Raw genomic sequence first — 19611 nt, 5'->3', positions numbered from 1 at the left:
ACCGATAAAAACTTCAGGTCACAGTGCAAAAGATGAGCCCTCATACATCCACGTATGCGGAAAAATAAAAAAGTTATAGGGATCAGAAGAGGACATTTTTAAACTTATTAATTTTCATTTTAATAATTTTTTTTTCCAGAAGTAAGACAAAATCAAACTTATATAAGTAGGGTATCATTTCAATTGTATGGACCTACAGAATAAAGATCAGGTCAAATTTTTACTGAAAAATGCACTGCGTAGAAACGGAAGCTCCCAAAATTTACAAAATGTTCATTTTTAATTTTTTTTTTCAATTTTGTCGCACAATTATTATAATTTTTTGTTTTGCCATAGATCTTTGTGTAAAATGATGTCATTACCAGGTAGAATTGGTGGCGCAAAAAAAAAAGCCCTCATATGGGTCTGTAGGTGCAAAATAGGAAGGGTTATGATTTTTAAAAGGTGAGGAGGATAAAGCAAAAGTGCAAAAACGGAGTCCCCAAGGGGTTAAAGGGGTATTCCATTTTTTTAAATTATTTTTTAAATCAACTAGTGCCAGAAAGTTTAACAGATTTGTAAATTACTTCTATTATACTACTGAGGAAATTATTTTCTTTTTGTATTTCTTTTCTGTCTGTCCATAGTGCTCTCTGCGGACACCTCTGTACGTGTCAGGAACTGTACAGAGCAGGAGAAAATTCCCATAGCAAACATATGCTGCTCTGGACAGTTCCTAAAATGGACAGAGGTGTCAGCAGAGAGCACTGAGGACAGACAGAAAAGAAATCCAAAAAGAAAAGAATTTCCTCTGTAGCCTACAACAGCTAATAAGTACTGGAAGGATTACAATTTTTTAATGGAAGTAATTTACAAATCTGTTTAACTTTCCCCAAGGGATAAAGGGGTACTCCGATGGTAAACTTTTTTTTAAAATCCACTGGTGCCAGAAAATTAAACAGTTTTGTAAATTACTTCTATTAAAAAATCTTAATCCTTCCAGTACTTATTAGCTGCTGAATACTACAGAGGAAATTATTTTCTTTTTGGAACACAGAGCTCTCTGCTAACATCACAAGCACAGTGCTCTCTGCTGACATCTCTGTCCATTTTAAGAACTGTCCAGAGTGGAGAAAATCCCCATAGAAAACATATGCTGCTCTGGAAAGTTCCTAAAATGGACAGGGTTGTCAGCAGAGAGCACTGTGTTCCAAAAAGAAAATATTTTCTTCTGTAATATTCAGAAGCTAATAAGTACTGGAAGGATTAAGGTTTTTTAATAGAAGTAATTTACAAATCTGTTTTAACTTTCTGGAGCCAGTTGATTTAAAAAAAAAAGTTTTCCACCGGAGTACCCCTTTAAGTTGCACAACAGAATCAGACCCCCAATATATCTGTGACATTCACAGTCAGCTGTCCAATCTAGTTGTGAGCTTTTTGGAAATATTTGCATGGCTGAACAAGGTTTTGTGAAAATTCTGTTCTATGAAAGCAATTTTGTACAGTTTTCAGTATAGGGCATTGTGGTTCCTGGTAACCGATGTCACGTGTCTGTTACCCAATAAAATAGATAGATAGAGAAAAAGAACTGGATAGCAGGAAAGACCAGTAAGCACCCTGGTGACATCACTATATACTGTCTTGAACAAGCCAATCACTGGCCTCAGCAGTCATTTGTGTGGTGCCCATGAGGAGGATAGGACTGGTAGTGCAGGGCAGATGTGCGTAGTAGTACACTCTATTGCAGTGGTCTTCAACCTGCAGACCTCCAGATGTTGCAAAACTACAACTCCCAGTATGCCCGGACAGCCAACGGCTGTCCGGGCATGCTGGGAGTTGTAGTTTTGCAACATCTGGAGGTCCGCAGGTTGCAGACCACTGGTCTATTGTGTTCATGGCAGCTTTGTGATCTGACTGAACCTTGAATGTCCTCCGGTCATCCCTGCGACATTTGTTTTGAGGATCTGACGATTATGGAGGTATTTGATCCTAGGGTACACTATAGAAAGGTGTTGGGTACTGGTGTACCTGTGATGGTGTATGTAAATACTTGATCCAGACAGAAGTGTAAACTTGAAAACAAGGAGAATCTTTACTGGTAAAATCATCAATGCACACTGATATAGGAATTCTGACATAGTAGTTTATGACAAAGAAGTTTATACAGTCTCTTAGCGCTAGTGTATAAGGTATGGTAACAGAAATACTGTAGGAAAGTCTCTGATAAGATGCTAAGCACTTTTGGTGCTATGAGTTATAGGCCAGTTAAAGTTAAAGGGGTTATCCAGGAAAAAACTTATATATATATATATATATATATATATATATCAACTGGCTCCAGAAAGTTAAACAGATTTGTAAATTACTTCTATTAAAAAAAATCTTAATCCTTTCAGTACTTATGAGCTTCTGAAGTTTAGGTTGTTCTTTTCTGTCTAAGTCCTCGCTGATGACACCTGTCTCGGGAAACGCCCAGTTTAGAAGTAAATCCCCATAGCAAACCTCTTCTAAACTGGGCGTTTCCCGAGACAGGTGTCATCAGAGAGCACTTAGACAGAAAAGAACAACCTTAACTTCAGAAGCTCATAAGTACTGAAAGGATTAAGATTTTTTAATAGAAGTAATTTACAAATATGCTTAACTTTCTGGAGCCAGTTGATATATATATATATATATATATATATATATATATATATATATATATATAAAACGTTTTTGCCTGGAATACCCCTTTAACTCTACTGAGGATGATCTTCACAGCTTGATCACTGTGATTAATATGTAAAATACTTTTCACTCATTAGCTGCATTACAATTCCTTTTTGCAAAGTGTAAAGCAAAAAGGTTGCAACATTCTAAGCTACACAGCCCTGACTGCAGCCAGAAGCCACAAAGAGTCCAGTGATGACAAAAGAGCACTTGTACAGCTTTTAACTATTCAGGCACGAGAATACCCCCCACCCCACACACACCACTTTAAAGGAGTACTCCAGCGAAAAACATCTTGTTAATCAACTGTTGCCAGAACTCAAAACCGGTTTGTTCTTCCAGTACTTATCAGCTGCTGTATGCTCCACAGGAAGTTCTTTCATTTTAAAATGTCTTTTCTGTCTGGCCACAGTGCTCTCTGCTGACATCTCTGTCTGTCTATCTCAGGAACTGTGAAGAGCAGGAGCAAATCCCCATAGCAAACCTATCCTGCACTGAACAGTTCCTGAGACAGACAGAGGTGTCAACTTCCTGTGGAGCATACAGCAGCTAATAAGTACTGGAAGGATTACAATTTTTAAATAGAAGTAATTTACAAATCTGTTTAACTTTCTGGCACTAGTTGATTTAAAAAAATTTTTCACCGGAGTACCCCTTTAAGAGGAGAAAAACAAATGTAGAAGCAGATACCCTCTTGGCATGAATTGAACAAAGTCCTTGGGTAATATACCCCTAAACCCCAGTGGTACCATGATTCACGGCACCCAACCTAGAGTTATCTCGAGTTGCATTTAACAACTCGAAACAGAATTATTAAAGGGGTTCTCCACTGCCTTAACCTACTTTTGGCAGTTAGTTAGTTCTGTGGCTATATGTTATTATGGCTTTTGTTCATGTTGCTAACGGTTCTGTATGTGGTGTTTTACTTACCTTTTTTCCAGACCCGGAAGCTGGTTTCTTCATTTTCTTTTCTTCCGCCGCCGCCATCTTGCCATCGGGACATCACCGTGGAGGGTGGTGTGTTGGAGGCCGGCCTGCCCCTCGCTCCGTACGTGCCCGCCTCCCGCGCGACGGAATCCTCAGGCAGGCCGGCCTCCAACACACCACCCTCCACGGTGACGTCCCGATGGCAAGATGGCGGCGGAAGAAAAGAAACAAAGTGGTCGAGGCAAGGCAGGAAGCAAATGAAGAAACCAGCTTCCGGGTCTGGAAAAAAGGTAAGTAAAACACCACATACAGAACCATTAGCAACATGAAAAAAAGCAATAATAACATATAGCCACAGAACTAACTAACTGCCAAAGATAGGTAAGGCAGTGGAGAACCCCTTTAACTTACTGCACAGCTGGATTTGCCGGCAGGAAGCAACGTACAGGAGCTGCTTTTCTGGCTAGGTCAGAACTAAACTACATGTCAGCCTAAAATAGACACATTGACTGGGATAGACCAGTTACCACCCTCTGGGGTGAGCAGGTTGGGAACCTTTAACCCCTTAAGGACCGTTTTTTTTTCCATTTTTGCATTTTCGTTTTTTGCTCCTTGCCTTAAAAAAATCATAACTCTTTCAATTTTGCACCTAAAAATCCATATGATGGCTTATTTTTTGCACCCCCAATTCTACTTTGTAATGAAGTCAGTCATTTTGCCCAAAAATCTACGGTGTAACGGAAAAAAAATCATTGTGCGACAAAATTGAAAAAAAAAACGCTGTTTTGTAACTTTTGGGGGCTTCCGTTTCTACGTAGTACATTTTTCGGTAAAAATGACACCTTATCTTTATTCTGTAGGTCCATACGATTAAAATGATACCCTACTTATATAGGTTTGATTTTGTCGGACTTCTGGAAAAAATCATAACTACATGCAGGAAAATGAATACATTTAAAATTGTCATCTTCTGACCCCTATAACTTTTTTATTTTTCCGTGTATGGGGCGGTATGAGGGCTAATTTTTTGCGCCGTGATCTGAAGTTTTTAACTGTACCATTTTTGCATTGATAGGACATATTGATCACTTTTTATTCATTTTTAAATGACATAAAAAGTGACCAAAAATGCGCTATTTTGGACTTTGGAATTTTTTTTGCGCGCACGCCATTGACCGAGAGGTTTAATTAATGATATATTTTTATAATTCGGACATTTACGCACGCGGTGATACCATATATGTTTATTTTTATTTACACTGTGTTTTTTTTTATTGGAAAAGGGGGGTGATTCAAACTTTTAATAGGGGAGGAGTTAAATGATCTATATTCACTTTTTTTTGCAGTGTTATAGCTCCCATAGGGACCTATAACACTGCACAAACTGATCTTCATCATTGATCACTGGTTTCTCATAGGAAACCAGTGATCGCCGATTCTGCCGCATGACTGCTCATGCCTGGATCTCAGGCACTGAGCAGTCATTCGGCGATCGGACAGCGAGGAGGCAGGTAGGGGCCCTCCCGCTGTCCTGTAAGCTGGTCGGGATGCCGCGATTAGCCGCTGCTATCCCGAACAGCCCGACTGAGCTAACCGGCAACTTTCGGTTTCGCTTTTAGCCGCGTGGCTCAGCTCTGAGCGCGCGGCTAAAGGGTTAATAGCGCGCGGCACCGCAATCGGCGCTGCGCGCTATTAGAGGCGGGTCCCAGCTTCACTATGACGCCGGGCCCCCCGTGATATGACGCGGGGTTACTGTGTAACCCCGCGTTATATCAGGAGAGCAGGACCAAGGACGTACCGGTACGTCCTTGGTCCTTAAGGGGTTAAACATTGTGGTTGCTTCCAAAGCAGTAGCCTGTCTGAAGGAAAATCAATGTGACCCAAAACTAATACGTTTTTATGCACGTCCACCAGTGGTGGCAGTACTGAGAAGTTAACCCTTGACCGACTTAACACCTCAGTGAAGCAGTGTAAAAGCAATGCAGTACATTAGAAAAGTTTAACTTCTGATACTCCAATAGTATTTAATTGGCAAGATACTTTCTACAGCTGCATTACAACCATTTTGGGGTATATATATATATATATATATATATATATATATATATATATATTTTTTTTTTTTTTTTTGTTCATTGTTTTAATATCTTTGTTGTAAAAATCAATGTAAACTAAAATATTTTTCTGATTGCTCTAAATGCACAGCATCAAATAGTTACATTAGGTTAATGCATGGAATCTCCTAACTTGACATTTCCAATGAGAATTTATGCTGAAGCCAGTCATTTTCACAGATATGCTAGTTGAACACTGATAAAACATTATTGACATCATTTTTTAATTTCCATTTTTGGCATGTGGATTTCTCTATCAAGTATTTCACCTGAGACTGCTTAAGGCTTGAAGACAACCTTTACTGATGAGTCACAGGAGATGGCAGAATATCAAAGACAGCTGACAGTATGCTCCAAAACTAAACCTTATTTAATAGATTTACTGGAGCTAACATCTCCATGCTCCACACTGATCAACAAAAAATATCTTACATTCACTATAGGAAGCAGAATGTAGTAAGTCTGTATTAACGAACAATAGTATGTGGATGTACAAAATGTATGTTGTCTCACCACATTGTTCAATAAGTAAGAAAACATTATGATTTACAAATACATTGGTCCCTCAACATATGATATTAATTGGTTCCAGGAGAACCATCATATGTTGAAACCATCATATGTCTAGTACATATGTCTATGTAAAAATGGTAATTGGTTCTGGGGCCTCGGAACCATTGTATGTTGAATACATATGTCTATGGGAAACTGCTAATTGGTTCTGGGATGACCATTGTATGTGGAGTGTATGGGGAGTGTTTAACAAACCAGGGTCCCTCCAGCTGTTGCACAACTACAACTCCCAGCATGCATGTACAGCCATTCATTGTCTGGGCATGCTGGGAGTTATAGTTTTGCAAAAGCTGGAGGCACACTGATAGGGAAACATTGATGTATGGGGTGTATAGTGTGTATATGTATTGTATGTGATGTGTGACATCGCATACAGTACTGTACAGTTCTTTAAATACCTTCAGGGGGGACAGAATGTCCTCCATTACGATCCTGCCGACTACAGCTCTATAGGAAAGGAAGGAGGAAGGGGAGGGAAGTCAGCAGCTCATTGGATGCCTGCAGCAAGATGCTGCAGGCTATTGGCTATGGCTGCACTGGGGGGGGGGGGGGGGGCTTACACAGAGCTCACAGTGGAAGCCTGCGTGAGTTAGCAGGACAGCATGTGAGTAACAGGAGGCAGAACGGGGCACACGGGGACATTAAACAACTATCTGTCAGTTGCTGAAGTTGTCAGCGCTGTCAGATAGCTGTTTGTATGATGGCCCCAACACACAGCAGCATCATATGTCGATGCTGCCTTCAACATACGATGGGCTCTGAGAGGCCATCATATGTTGAAATGGTCACTTTATACAAATGTGTTTTTAGGTTTTAGTTTCTTTGCTGCCAGTAGATAAAATATTTTTGTTAAGATCCAAAGGCTGAAACCCCATAAAGACCTATTCCTGTCTTTACTACTAATATAGGTCTACAGATTGCCATTGTTGCATCAGGGTCATTTTTGGGTAAGAAGGTGTTGTGGCTATATGCCACTAAAATAATAACATGGGCATTATTATGTGTTATGGTGATCATAATTGAATAAGTGTTTGAGCTCATCTATATTGTAATGTTTATGAGGGTCATTCTATTGTTCCCAAATGTCTGTTCACGGGATGTTTGATCTGACCATAGAATAGAACATATTGAAATCCTTTATGATGTTGGGATGGCCTGAGAGATAAATACTGTCTAAGTTGTTAAAACATTAGCTTGGCTTACCAGAGTTTGAATGTTTATGGGGTTATATGTATTGGCATTTGGACATTGGGGAAATAGGTGCAGAAACCATCAAAGCAATCGCTACCCTGCTCTGTCTTCGTACACGACAAAATCATGTTACTATGTACATTCCTACTTTGATATCCTGTTACTCCCCGCCACAGGCCTCTCCTACTGCTATCACTATGTTCCTGCTGTCAGCACTTCTGTGTCTGCCCTTAGGGGGCGCATGCTTACTATATTCATTTTTAAAGGACATGTCTGGTTAAAAGAAACATTTTAAAAATTGTGTTTTGCTGAGTGTGGCATTAAAATAAAAAGTAAAAAAAAAAAAAAACACTCACCTACATAGGTGTCTGGGGCTTATTCAGTGATGCCTTCCGGTCCTCTATAGCTCCTGCTCTTTCATATTTCAGAGTTGAAGTTCGGTAGCACAGCAAGCTCATACCATCGCCTTGTAACACCTATGTACATTCCTATGCAAATTTCTACTCTGTAAGAGTAGAATTGTGTTTTCTTTAAAGATCCTAAATAAAGAGGTTGTATCATGATTTCTTGTAGAAAAAATTATTATTTTTTAAACATTAAATTTAATTCATAAGGAACCAGACCACCCTGTGAATTGGACAAAATCCAGTTTGATATATTAAAAATAGATTGTTTGGACTAGAGAAAGATGCTAACAGTTCTACGTACTTTTCAAAACTCTCTTGCCCTAGAGGTTGCATGTTCAAGATAACTTGGAAGTAGCATGACAATAATTCAATAATCTTCATTCACTAAAACTTTTAGTTTTTTGCTTTAAACCATCTGTATGCTTTCTGGCAGACGTTGGAGAGGTGAAATCAATGAATTATTTACTTCTAAATAGAGAAGACTAAATATTTACACCGTCCTCTATTTGTTTTTTTATAAAAATGTATGTATGTATTGTGAAAACATGGAGCTACTCGCTGACCGGGATCTCCATCTCCGGGGTCTGAGATGGTTGGCACAATACAGCAATGTTCATTGTAAACTGGTCTAAGCCAGCTTTATTCTGTGGAAGCTACTATTTACTCCCCAACTCCAACATTCAGCTCTTGTTTTTGAATTTCAACCCTAAAGGAGTATTCCACTCCTGGACATCTAATTCCCTATTCAAAGGATAGAAAATAACATGTTTGATCGCAGAGGTCTGACCTCTGGGACCCCGAACATTTTTGTACAGAACGTTGGGTTTGGGTGGCAGTGGTCGTGATGTATCACCACGCCACCTCCATTCATGTCTATGGGAGGGGGCGTGATGAGTGACCACAGTCGTCACCCACCCCACATAGACATGACCGGAGTGGGGGCGTGGCATGATGCCAAGAGATGGGTAGGCGGTGCAAGCAGGGGGTTTAGACATCTTATCTCATTTGGATAGGGGGATAAGAAGGGTATATTCACACGTACATATTTGAAGTATATGATTTAAAGCCAGAGATGTTATGCTGTAGATTTCAGTGTAAACTATTTGACTGAAGACTGCAGCTTAAAATCCTGTGCATCAAGTATGCACAGGATGCTGTACGTGTGAATACACCATAAGAGAATCCTCCAGCAGAAGTTTTTTTTTCTCCTTTTTTTTAATACATTTTATACATTCCTCATTATTGTTTTTACCCTTGGCAACATGACACCTCTCACTTACTTAAATCAGTGGCAGGGACTATATGGTCCACACTAATCTCAGACACTGTCTCATCGCCTTTACCAACTCTCAACCCACTTTGGGCAACAGGCAGACCACAGCCCCTTTCATTCTCCAAAGATACACCTTCATTTTTGTATGCACTGTGACAGGCTGTGTGTGACCTAACATGAGGTGAGTGAAGCCTTTTTTTACATTAGCCACAGTAACAGCTTATAGAGCCTAGAGTTCTACTATAGTAACCAGTTGTTCTTGTGTGTGAACACTGCCACTAACTTCACTAAAGGAGTCGCACAAATGTGTCTGGTTTTGCACCACAACATGATTATCCTCATCTGCACCATGCACAAGCACTTTTTTCATGCAGGCCACACTCTTTCCTATTAGGATTAGCACACCTGTGTATCATAATGCAACATTTCTGTTCACACTGGTCACGTTTGACCTTTTTTTTGTGAGACCTCTGGAGCAACATAATGGCAGAGCTGTCATAAATAACTGTATCATGACAGCAGCACTTTTTGACTTTCTTCCTGCAAGTAGGCTGTTTAGGCATGGGAATATACAACACAAATTTCCTTAACCCCTTAAGGACACATGACGTACTGGAACGTCATGTGTCCACTCCCGATCTATAACGCGGGGCCACGGCGTGGCCCCGCGTCATAGCGGTTCGGGCCCGGCCTCTAACAACGGCCGGGACCCGTGGCTAATAGCGCGCGGCATTGATCGCTGTGCCGCGCGCTATTAACCCTTTAGACGCGGCGTTCAAAGTTGAACGCCGCGTCTAAAGTGAAACCGAAACCATGCCGGCTAGCTCAGTGGGCTGTTCGGGATAGCCGCGGTGAAATCGCGGCATCCCGAACAGCTGACAGGACAGCGGGAGGGCCCCTACCTGCCTCCTCGCTGTCCGATCGCCGAATGACTGCTCAGTGCCTGAGATCCAGGCATGAGCAGTCATGCGGCAGAATCATCGATCACTGGTTTCTTATGAGAAACCAGTGATCAATGTAAAAGATCAGTGTGTGCAGTGTTATAGGTCCCTATGGGACCTATAACACTGCAAAAAAAAAGTGCAAAAAAAAAGTGAATAAACATCATTTAACCCCTTCCCTATTAAAAGTTTGAATCACCCCCCTTTTCCCATAAAAGAAAAAACACAGTGTAAATAAAAATAAAAATAAACATAAATGGTATCGCCGCGTGCGGAAATGTCCGAATTATAAAAATATATCGTTAATTAAACCGCACGGTCAATGGCGTGCGCGCAAAAAAATTCCAAAGTCCAAAATAGTGCATTTTTGGTCACTTTCTATATCATGAAAAAATGAATAAAAAGCGATCAATAAGTCCTATCAATGCAAAAATGATACCGTTAAAAACTTCAGATCACGGCGCAAAAAATGAGCCCTCATACCGCCCCATACACGGAAAAATAAAAAAGTTATAGGGGTCAGAAGATGACAATTTTAAACGTATACATTTTTCTGCATGAAGTTATGATTTTTTCCAGAAGTGCGACAAATTCAAACCTGTATAAGTAGGGTATCATTTTAATCGTATGGACCTACAGAATACATATGAGGTGTCATTTTTACCGAAAAATGTACTACGTAGAAACGGAAGCCCCCAAAAGTTACAAAATGGCGTTTTTTTTTTCAATTTTGTCTCACAATGATTTTTTTTCCCGTTTCACCGTAGATTTTTGGGCACAATGACTGACGTCATTACAAAGTAGAATTGGTGGTGCAAAAAATAAGCCATCATATGGATTTTTAGGTGCAAAATTGAAAGAGTTATGATTTTTTAAAGGCAAGGAGCAAAAAACGAAAATGCAAAAACGGAAAAACCCCCGGTCCTTAAGGGGTTAAAGGGGTACTCGGGTGGAAAAAAAAATTTTCATTAAAAATCTTACTCCTTCCAGTACTTATCAGCTGATGTATTCAGAAAATTGAGTTGTTCTTTTCTGTCTGACCAGAGTGCTCTCTGCTGACACCTCTGTCCATGTCCAAAAATTTGCTATGGGTATTTGTTCCTTTTCTGGACAGTTTCTGACATGGACAGAGGTGGCAGCAGAGAGCACTGTGGTTAGACAGAAAATAACTATACAACTTGCTCTGTAGTACACAGCTGAGGATAAGTACTGGAAATGTTTTAATAGAAGTAATTTACAAATCTGTTTTCCACCAGAGTACCCCTTTAAACCCTGCAGCACTTCACAGACAGTGAAACCCCAAATATTTTTACTATGTTTACATAACTAAAAGAATGCATTTTCATGGCACCAATCTGGGTAAAACATACCAGACAAACATAGCATTCAGCTTTTGGCACAATTTCTGACATGTCACTTAAAGGAGTATTCCAGGCCAAAACTTTTTTTTATATATATCAACTGGCTCCGGAAAGTTAAACAAATTTGTAAATTACTTCTATTAAAAAATCTTAATCCTTCCAATAGTTATTAGCTTCTGAAGTTGAGTTATTGTTTTCTGTCTAACTGCTCTCTGATGACTCACGTCCCGGGAGCTGTGCAGTTCCTATGGGGATATTCTCCCATCATGCACAGCTCCCGGGACGTGACATCATCATTGAGCAGTTAGACAGAAAACTTCAGAAGCTAATAACTATTGGAAGGATTAAGATTTTTTAATAGAAGTAATTTACAAATCTGTTTAACTTACCGGAGCCAGTTGATATATATAAAAAAAGGTATTGCCTGGAATACCCCTTTAACTTTGTTGTTAACTCTCTTTCTGTACATGAATTGGTTCATACACCTTTGTGTCACCCACAGAAGTTGCAGACATTTAGTTGCCACTGGCAACCACCTTAGGTTCCATACAGGGACGGACTGACAAAATCCAGGGCTCCTGGACCAAATAAAGCAAGGGCCTCCTGTGAGACTCGGCCCCTGGCCACACCTCTGCCCTACTCCTTTTCTACCCAAATCCCTCCTCATGCACCAGTTCTACACACAAAATAAAAGGAGCAACACCAGCATATAAGTGTAAAAAAAAATTTTTTTTTTACACTTATATGCTGGTGTAGCTCCCAACCTTTCTTTTTAATAACTAGTAAAAGGTGCAAAAGCCCCCCATAATGTGTAACACAATTTCTGCCAGGTACAGAAATACCTCATATGTGGCACTAAACTGTTGCCTTCAAATACGACAGGGCTCTGGAGTGACAGAGCGCCATGCGCATTTAAGGCCTAAATTGGGGATGTGCATAAGGGCCGACTTGGACCCGGATGGGGGTGGGTCTCATAAAAATTGTTCAGGTAATGGGACCTGTTGGTAACCTGTGGACACTAGAGGAGGGAACGTGACCCCACCGGACAGCTACGTGACACATCACCCAGCCCAAGGTTATACTACTAGTAGGAGGGGAGAGGCAGGACACAGTGATACAGCCTGACTCACCCTCATATGAAGCGGCCGATCTGTTGTGTTCCCAGGAGGTCTGTCAGCTCTTGGCCCCATCCTCTTCCTGTGATGGTATAAGTCAGGGACACTTCATCCCTGCGCTGCTGCTGGCAGTCTCCGCTAATGATATGCAGAGCAGAAGCAGCATAGGGATATGTACATATAAAACACCAGGAAAGGAAGGTCCAGCGCTCCTTGAGGAGGCTTTCAACTGTATCGGCGTGAGTCATCTATACAGCTGAAAGTAGCGCTTGTCTGACTGGGGATCCAGTACAAATGTTCTGGATCCTCAGTAGCTGCAGGGGGCCCTTTACCTGGCCGGGCCCTCGAACCACGTCCGAATGGACCAGCCGGTCAGTCTGCCCCTGTTTCCATAGGACTTGAGCACAGCACAATTATCTATATTGTTCACAGCCATAGAGCATGCATCATATGCAATACTCTTGTCATTATAAAAAATTACCTTTAGGGGCACTCTTGAGCTAATTCCCTCTACTACATCATTTACAGCTTCTTTAGCAGTTTGTTCACATTCTACATTTACTGTGCCACACCCATCATTCACATGATCAGGTTGTGTGATATTTTTATGGGTTTGGCAAGAAGAAAGAATGTCCAGTGCAGTGAAAGCTCAAATGCAAAAAATTTTTATTCTGACATGGCAGCACACAGGTAAAGATGAACAGCAGAGACGCATTTTGACCGCCTAGGCGATCTTAGTCATACTGGCATTTTTATGGGTTAAATGCATGTTAAGCAGAAAGCCTGACATATCACTGCTATCACATAACTGTTGTGTAACATTTTCATCAGACAATGTATGCAACACATTTTTGTTTTTAGTTCATTGGACTTTTTCAGTCCATCCTTCCCAATCTCCTATATCGGGATGATCTCACCAACCTCAGGATTCTTCTCACATAGTAGCATCTCTGTACACAGTTTGCATCCATCTTGATCACAATTCACACAGTCAGTCAGTATGAACTCTACCTTCAGTTCTGCACACACTTGAAGCAAAAGATTTAGGCTGGGTTCACATTGCAGAATATCTGCTGGAGATCGAGCCGGCGGAGCTAGAACCGAGCAGACTGCATTGCTGCCCCCATAGACTGCAATGCATTTCTGGGTGGATCTTTTGGGAGATCTGCTCAGAAATGGATTGCCATCTATGGGGATGGCAATGTAGTCTGCGTGGTCCTAGTGCCGCCAGCTCGATCTCTAGCAGAAATTCTGCCCAGAAATTCCACAGTGTGAACCTAGCCTAACAATCCCAAAACACATTTTAAAGTCAATTAGAACAGACTAACCAGGCTCTGGTTCAGTCTTCAGGAATGGTATAATGTCTGCATTGACCCTTGAGGCCTTCTGACAACTGTCCAGCTTGACCAATAGTGGGATTCCACCCACCAGCAACTCACGAGTTTTCACTTAGAAATGTTTTGCTTTCCTTACCAGGGGACAATCAGGTGCACATACATTCCCTCTTTGGCACCTTCAACATAGCTCACTCCTCTGTACTATTGCAACAGCCACTTGCTGTCAAGGTTGTTTGCTCCTAGCAATGACATCATGGCACCTCAGCAGAACTTACTTCTTTACACTTAGGCATTTGGCAAAATGATATCAACACTAAAATGATACCAACAGTTCACTCTCAAATATCCCAAGCTTGGGTCCAGCTGGTTCCCCTTCCAACAGTACCGTTTTGTTTTATATCTGGACTTTCAGACAGGAGAGTGCCTTGGAACTTGCTATAGCAACCACTTGGCTTGGACACTTGCACTTTCTAGTTGGTGGCTGTGGAGCATTCACTTTGTACAGAATAATTTTTTATTCACGGTCCCCATTGGCCCCCCAAAGCTTCCCACTCTGCTACAAACTGTACAAGGTCACTTGGCCACAATTTCATAAGACTCTGTCCCATATGCGTCTGACAAATTCCTCCATTAGACCCACTGCAACTGTTTTCTCTGCAGCAGAAACTGTCTCTTTATCTCTCTCTTCACCAAGTCAATCTCTCATTTAAGGCTTCTGGCCCTTTAAATCCAACAGCAGCAAACTTTATGTGCCATGATCTTGCCCAAAGCACTCCTCCAACATAGGTCACACCTTGATGTTACTTGGTCATAGGGATCAAAATCTTCAGAGTGTGAGATGTTTGGCACACAAGGAATTGCAATCCAACATAATGTTAGTTATAAATTGGCCTCAGCCATCTTTATTATACATCCACGGGAATAGATATCAGCAACACTATGCACATTATACAAAACCAAAACAATTCCTGCTGGCTGAGCGCTGCCTTAACTGTGCATAGAGCACCCCTAGCTGCCTACATCTGAGATTAGTGCTCAATGTCTTGGTGCTCTCACTGAGGCATGAAACTCCAGGCTTCCACAGTCTTATCACTAGCTGTTTCTCCGACCAGGAGCCCCCAACTCGGAGGATAGGAAGACTTAAACAGAGCTCCAGCAGGTGGTTCCTTTCTGAGTATTTTCAGCTCTAGGCTGGAGTGGAATATAGTGGAGTGGAAGTTGGCCTTTTCTTCCCAACTCCAACACCCAGCTCTTCTTTCTGGATTTTAGACCCAACCTTAAAGGGGCTATTATAATATATAATCCCTGCAGAGGTAAATTATTTTCACCAGCCTCCCCAACGTTTCACCAGACAACCTGGCTTTGTCAAGGGCTGTAGGCTAGCCTACAGCCCTTGAAAAAGCCAGGTTGTCTGGTGAAACGTTGGGGAGGCTGGTGAAAACGTTTTAGACAGAGACTCTCTGTGGGACCATTATGAAAAGATACAATGAATTGGGACCATAAAAACTCCTGCAAATAGATTTATAAGTTAATGGGCAAGGATATCCAAACCAGGATACTACGGAGGGCATGAAAGACCCCCGATTATCTAATAAGGTGTGAGAGACCTTAAAAATTTCCCCCTTAACGTTTAGTAATCAGCAGCAGCTGATAAATAAAAATCAGGAGTGGTACCCAGTAGCTAGGGAGCATATCCACGAGTTGGTTAATACTACAGAGTCCCTGAAAGTTTTAATTACTGTTTGTCCATTCACATATACCGTATGTACTCGAGTATAAGCCGAGTTTTTCAGCATGAAAACGCCCCCCCTCGGCTCATACTCGAGTGAACTCTCCGCCTGTCAATCCCTTCTCAATGGTCTTCAACCTGCGGACCTCCAGATGTTGCAAAACTACAACTCCCAGCATGCCCGAACTGCCATCAGCTGTCCGGGCATGCTGGGTGTTGTAGTTTTGAAACCTCTGGAGGTCCACAGGTTGAAAACTACTGCAGCCTTCGTCATCATCCAGCCCCCCCCCCCCCCTTTTGTTTTGTACTCACCTCCCCTCGGCGGGAAGGAAGGGTGAGCTGGTCCGGGCCATCTATGCTGCAGGGACCGTCCGGTGGGGAGGGTTAGTTGTTGTGGGCTGTCCATTTTCACAGGGGGGGGGGTCTCTTCTCCGCGCTTCGGGCCCGGCCCCGGACTAGTGACGTTGCCTTGACATGCGCAACGTCCCTGTGCGTCGGCGTCAAAGCAATGTCACTAGTCCGGGCCTGGAGCGCGGAGAAGAGGCCCCCCGGGGAAAATGGACAGCCTGCAACGACTAACCCTCCCCACTGGACAGTACTTGCAGCATAGATGGCCCGGACCAGCTCACACTTCCTTCTCGCCGAGGGGAGGTGAGTACAAAACAAAAGGGGGGTCTGGATGATGACGAAGGCCGATGGCTGTCCGGGCATGCTGGGAGTTGTAGTTGAAGACCACTGATGAAGGGATTGACAGGCGGTGATGATGAATGGGGGGGTGATGACGGTGTCTGGATGATTACATGGGGGATGATGTATTTCCCACCCTAGGCTTATATTCGAGTCAATAAGTTTTTTTTTTTTTTTTTTTTTTTTTTTTTTTTTTTTTTTCCTGGGTTTTTGGGGTGAAATTAGGGGCCTCGGCTTATACTCGAGTATATACGGTACATGGTTTTAAAGCATACCAATAAAATAGTGCTTTTAATGAGACCCTAGAGAAGGGTACTAGTCCCCGAGGAGGGTTAGCCCTCCAAAGGGTTTTGGAATTTATTGTTTAGTCCACCCTGGGACTCATGAGGGATTATTCTATATATAAAGGATAGCACCATTTCTGACCATTGTATTACATGTACAGGCGTTTTCTACAGTTTTATTTCTCCAGGCATCATCTCAAATTTTAGTTTTTAATTTGCAAGTAAGTAAAGGCAAACTGCCATGATATCTCTTAGGCTAAGTTTTTACTTGTTTTTTTTGTGACCCAAAAAAAGGCCATAGAATTGTCCTGTGTTTGGTGTTTTTTTTCTTGCGTTTTTTCTGGCGTTTTTTGCATTTGAGTGGAAATTGCATTTTTGGCCCCATTAGCGTTTTTTATTGGTACCCAAAAATTGTTGGGTACCAGAAAAAAGAAAGAAAAAAAGGATGCAGTGGTGATGCAAAAAGTGTATTTAACAAAATTTATATTTTTTATAACAACATTTTCATTCATTTTTAATAAAGTGTGTGTTTCACTTTTTCTCTCTATTTTTTTTCATTTTTTTCAGGTAGTACTACTACTCCCAGCATGGACAGACTGTTCCATGATGGGAGTTGTAGTACCTGTACTAATAGACATATCGCTCGATACGATCATCCATAATTTAGCAGAGATGCGAAGCGGCTCTATACAGCACTCACATCTCTGCTCTGTACTCTGGCCAGCCAGTGATGTGAATAGAACTAATCGCTCATTCATATTCTCCACCCAGAGTAATGATTGGCGGGATGGTGGCAGCCAATCACAGCTCTCAGAGGGAAATATGAATAATTGATGTTCTATTCACATCAGTGGCCGGAGTATAGTGCAGAGATGTGAGCGCTGTATAGAGCCGCTCCGCATCTCTGCAATAGATAGGACGATCGCACCGGGTGTCAGGAGAGATACCCACTGTGATCTGTTCTTAACTGCAGGTACTACTACTCCCAACATGGAGCACACTCTGCTCCATGCTGGGAGCAGTAGTACCTGCATTAATAAACAGATCACAGCGAGTGTAACTTCTGACACCTGTTGGGATCTGTCTATTAATGCTGGTTCTACATCTCCCAGAGAGTGCTCCATGTTGGGAGGAGTAGTATCTGAAGTTAGGAAAGATAACAGCGGATGTCCCTTCTGACACCCGCTGTGATCCTCCTGTATAATGTACAGATGTGGGTGGCCGGCTGCTCTTCTATCGTTCCCTGCACTGACGTATATATATACATATTCATATTTCCCACAGAAAGTTGTGGTTGTCTGGAACCATCTGGCCAATCACAGCTCTCTGCGGGAAATATGAATAGGTGTATATATATATACATCCCCGTGGTGGATGGGGGACACGTTTTGATCAAAAAGTGCGCCAAGAGCCTCAATTTTTTTGACCAATGTGTGCTGCTGCAATCCTCTTTTTTTGTATACTCTGATGCCATGGCAGTGTGCACCCGTGTATTAGGCTGTTGTGCCGGCTATCTTTCTTTTTTTCTTGTGTGTACAATTCAGGGGGAAATGGCACCCTGTTTAGCTGTGCACCCCTCCCCCTTTCTCACAGGTGGAGTTTTAAATGGATCCAGCATGTCACCCAGTCAGAGGCTATATGCCCAGCAGAGGTGAGTGGATAGTTGAGTGTTAGGCTCAGAATTTGTGCTAGGTTCCCATCCTAAATGAGGCCACCTCCCCGTGGTGGATGGGGGACACGTTTTGATCAAAAAGTGCGCTAAGAGCCTCAATTTTTTTGACCAATGTGTGCTGCTGCAATCCTCTTTTTTTGTATATATATATATATATATATATATATATATATATATATATATATATATATATATATACGGCAGTGCAGGGGACCATAGAAGAGCGGCCAGCTGCATCTATAAATTATACAGAGGTATCACACTGGACCTGAGGCAATCTGTCAATTAGTACAGGTACTACTACTACCATTATGGAGTCCGGAGGTGGGGGAATGGGAGTGTGATTTCTTTTTTTTTTTTTAAATGGGCGGTGTCTATGCATATAACATAAACTGATGTCAACTTGCAATTAAATTGCACACGCAACATTAAAATTAAGGCTAAAGAGAATGTGGATTAACAAGAAAAAAACATGAAGACAAATTAAAGTGCTTCACAGATTTTGTTCTTAACCCCTTAAGGACACATGACGTACTGGAACGTCATGTGTCCACTCCCGATCTATCCCTTTAGACGCGGCGTTCAAAGTTGAACGCCGCGTCTAAAGTGAAACCGAAAGCATGCCGGCTAGCTCAGTGGGCTGTTCGGGATAGCCGCGGTGAAATCGCGGCATCCCGAACAGCTGACAGGACAGCGGGAGGGCCCCTACCTGCCTCCTCGCTGTCCGATCGCCGAATGACTGCTCAGTGCCTGAGATCCAGGCATGAGCAGTCATGCGGCAGAATCATCGATCACTGGTTTCTTATGAGAAACCAGTGATCAATGTAAAAGATCAGTGTGTGCAGTGTTATAGGTCCCTATGGGACCTATAACACTGCAAAAAAAAAGTGCAAAAAAAAAGTGAATAAACATCATTTAACCCCTTCCCTATTAAAAGTTTGAATCACCCCCCTTTTCCCATAAAAGAAAAAACACAGTGTAAATAAAAATAAAAATAAACATAAATGGTATCGCCGCGTGCGGAAATGTCCGAATTATAAAAATATATCGTTAATTAAACCGCACGGTCAATGGCGTGCGCGCAAAAAAATTCCAAAGTCCAAAATAGTGCATTTTTGGTCACTTTTTATATCATGAAAAAATGAATAAAAAGCGATCAATAAGTCCTATCAATGCAAAAATGGTACAGTTAAAAACTTCAGATCACGGCGCAAAAAATTAGCCCTCATAACGCCCCATACACGGAAAAATAAAAAAGTTATAGGGGTCAGAAGATGACAATTTTAAACGTATAAATTTTTCTGCATGAAGT

The 19611-nt window shown here is 41.7% G+C and overlaps 1 protein-coding gene across 2 annotated transcripts in view; it reads left to right on the top strand.

Annotated features, from left to right (window-relative positions):
• The window catches only part of ATP4B (ATPase H+/K+ transporting subunit beta), a 351538-nt gene that overhangs the window by 15625 nt on the left and 316302 nt on the right, over positions 1-19611 (top strand). The window contains exon 2 of one of the 2 annotated variants that reach the window (XM_056555834.1): positions 5991-6075. The gene's annotated coding sequence lies outside the window, so the exon portion shown is untranslated. Of the gene's footprint in view, positions 1-5990; positions 6186-19611 lie in introns of both variants that reach the window. The other variant, XM_056555833.1, reaches the window with a different exon arrangement.

This window comes from Hyla sarda, chromosome 2, assembly GCF_029499605.1.
Source record: "Hyla sarda isolate aHylSar1 chromosome 2, aHylSar1.hap1, whole genome shotgun sequence".
Lineage (NCBI taxonomy): Eukaryota > Metazoa > Chordata > Amphibia > Anura > Hylidae > Hyla > Hyla sarda.
The sequence above is the reverse complement of the archived record's forward strand: the minus strand, read 5'-3'. Positions and strand labels throughout refer to the sequence as shown.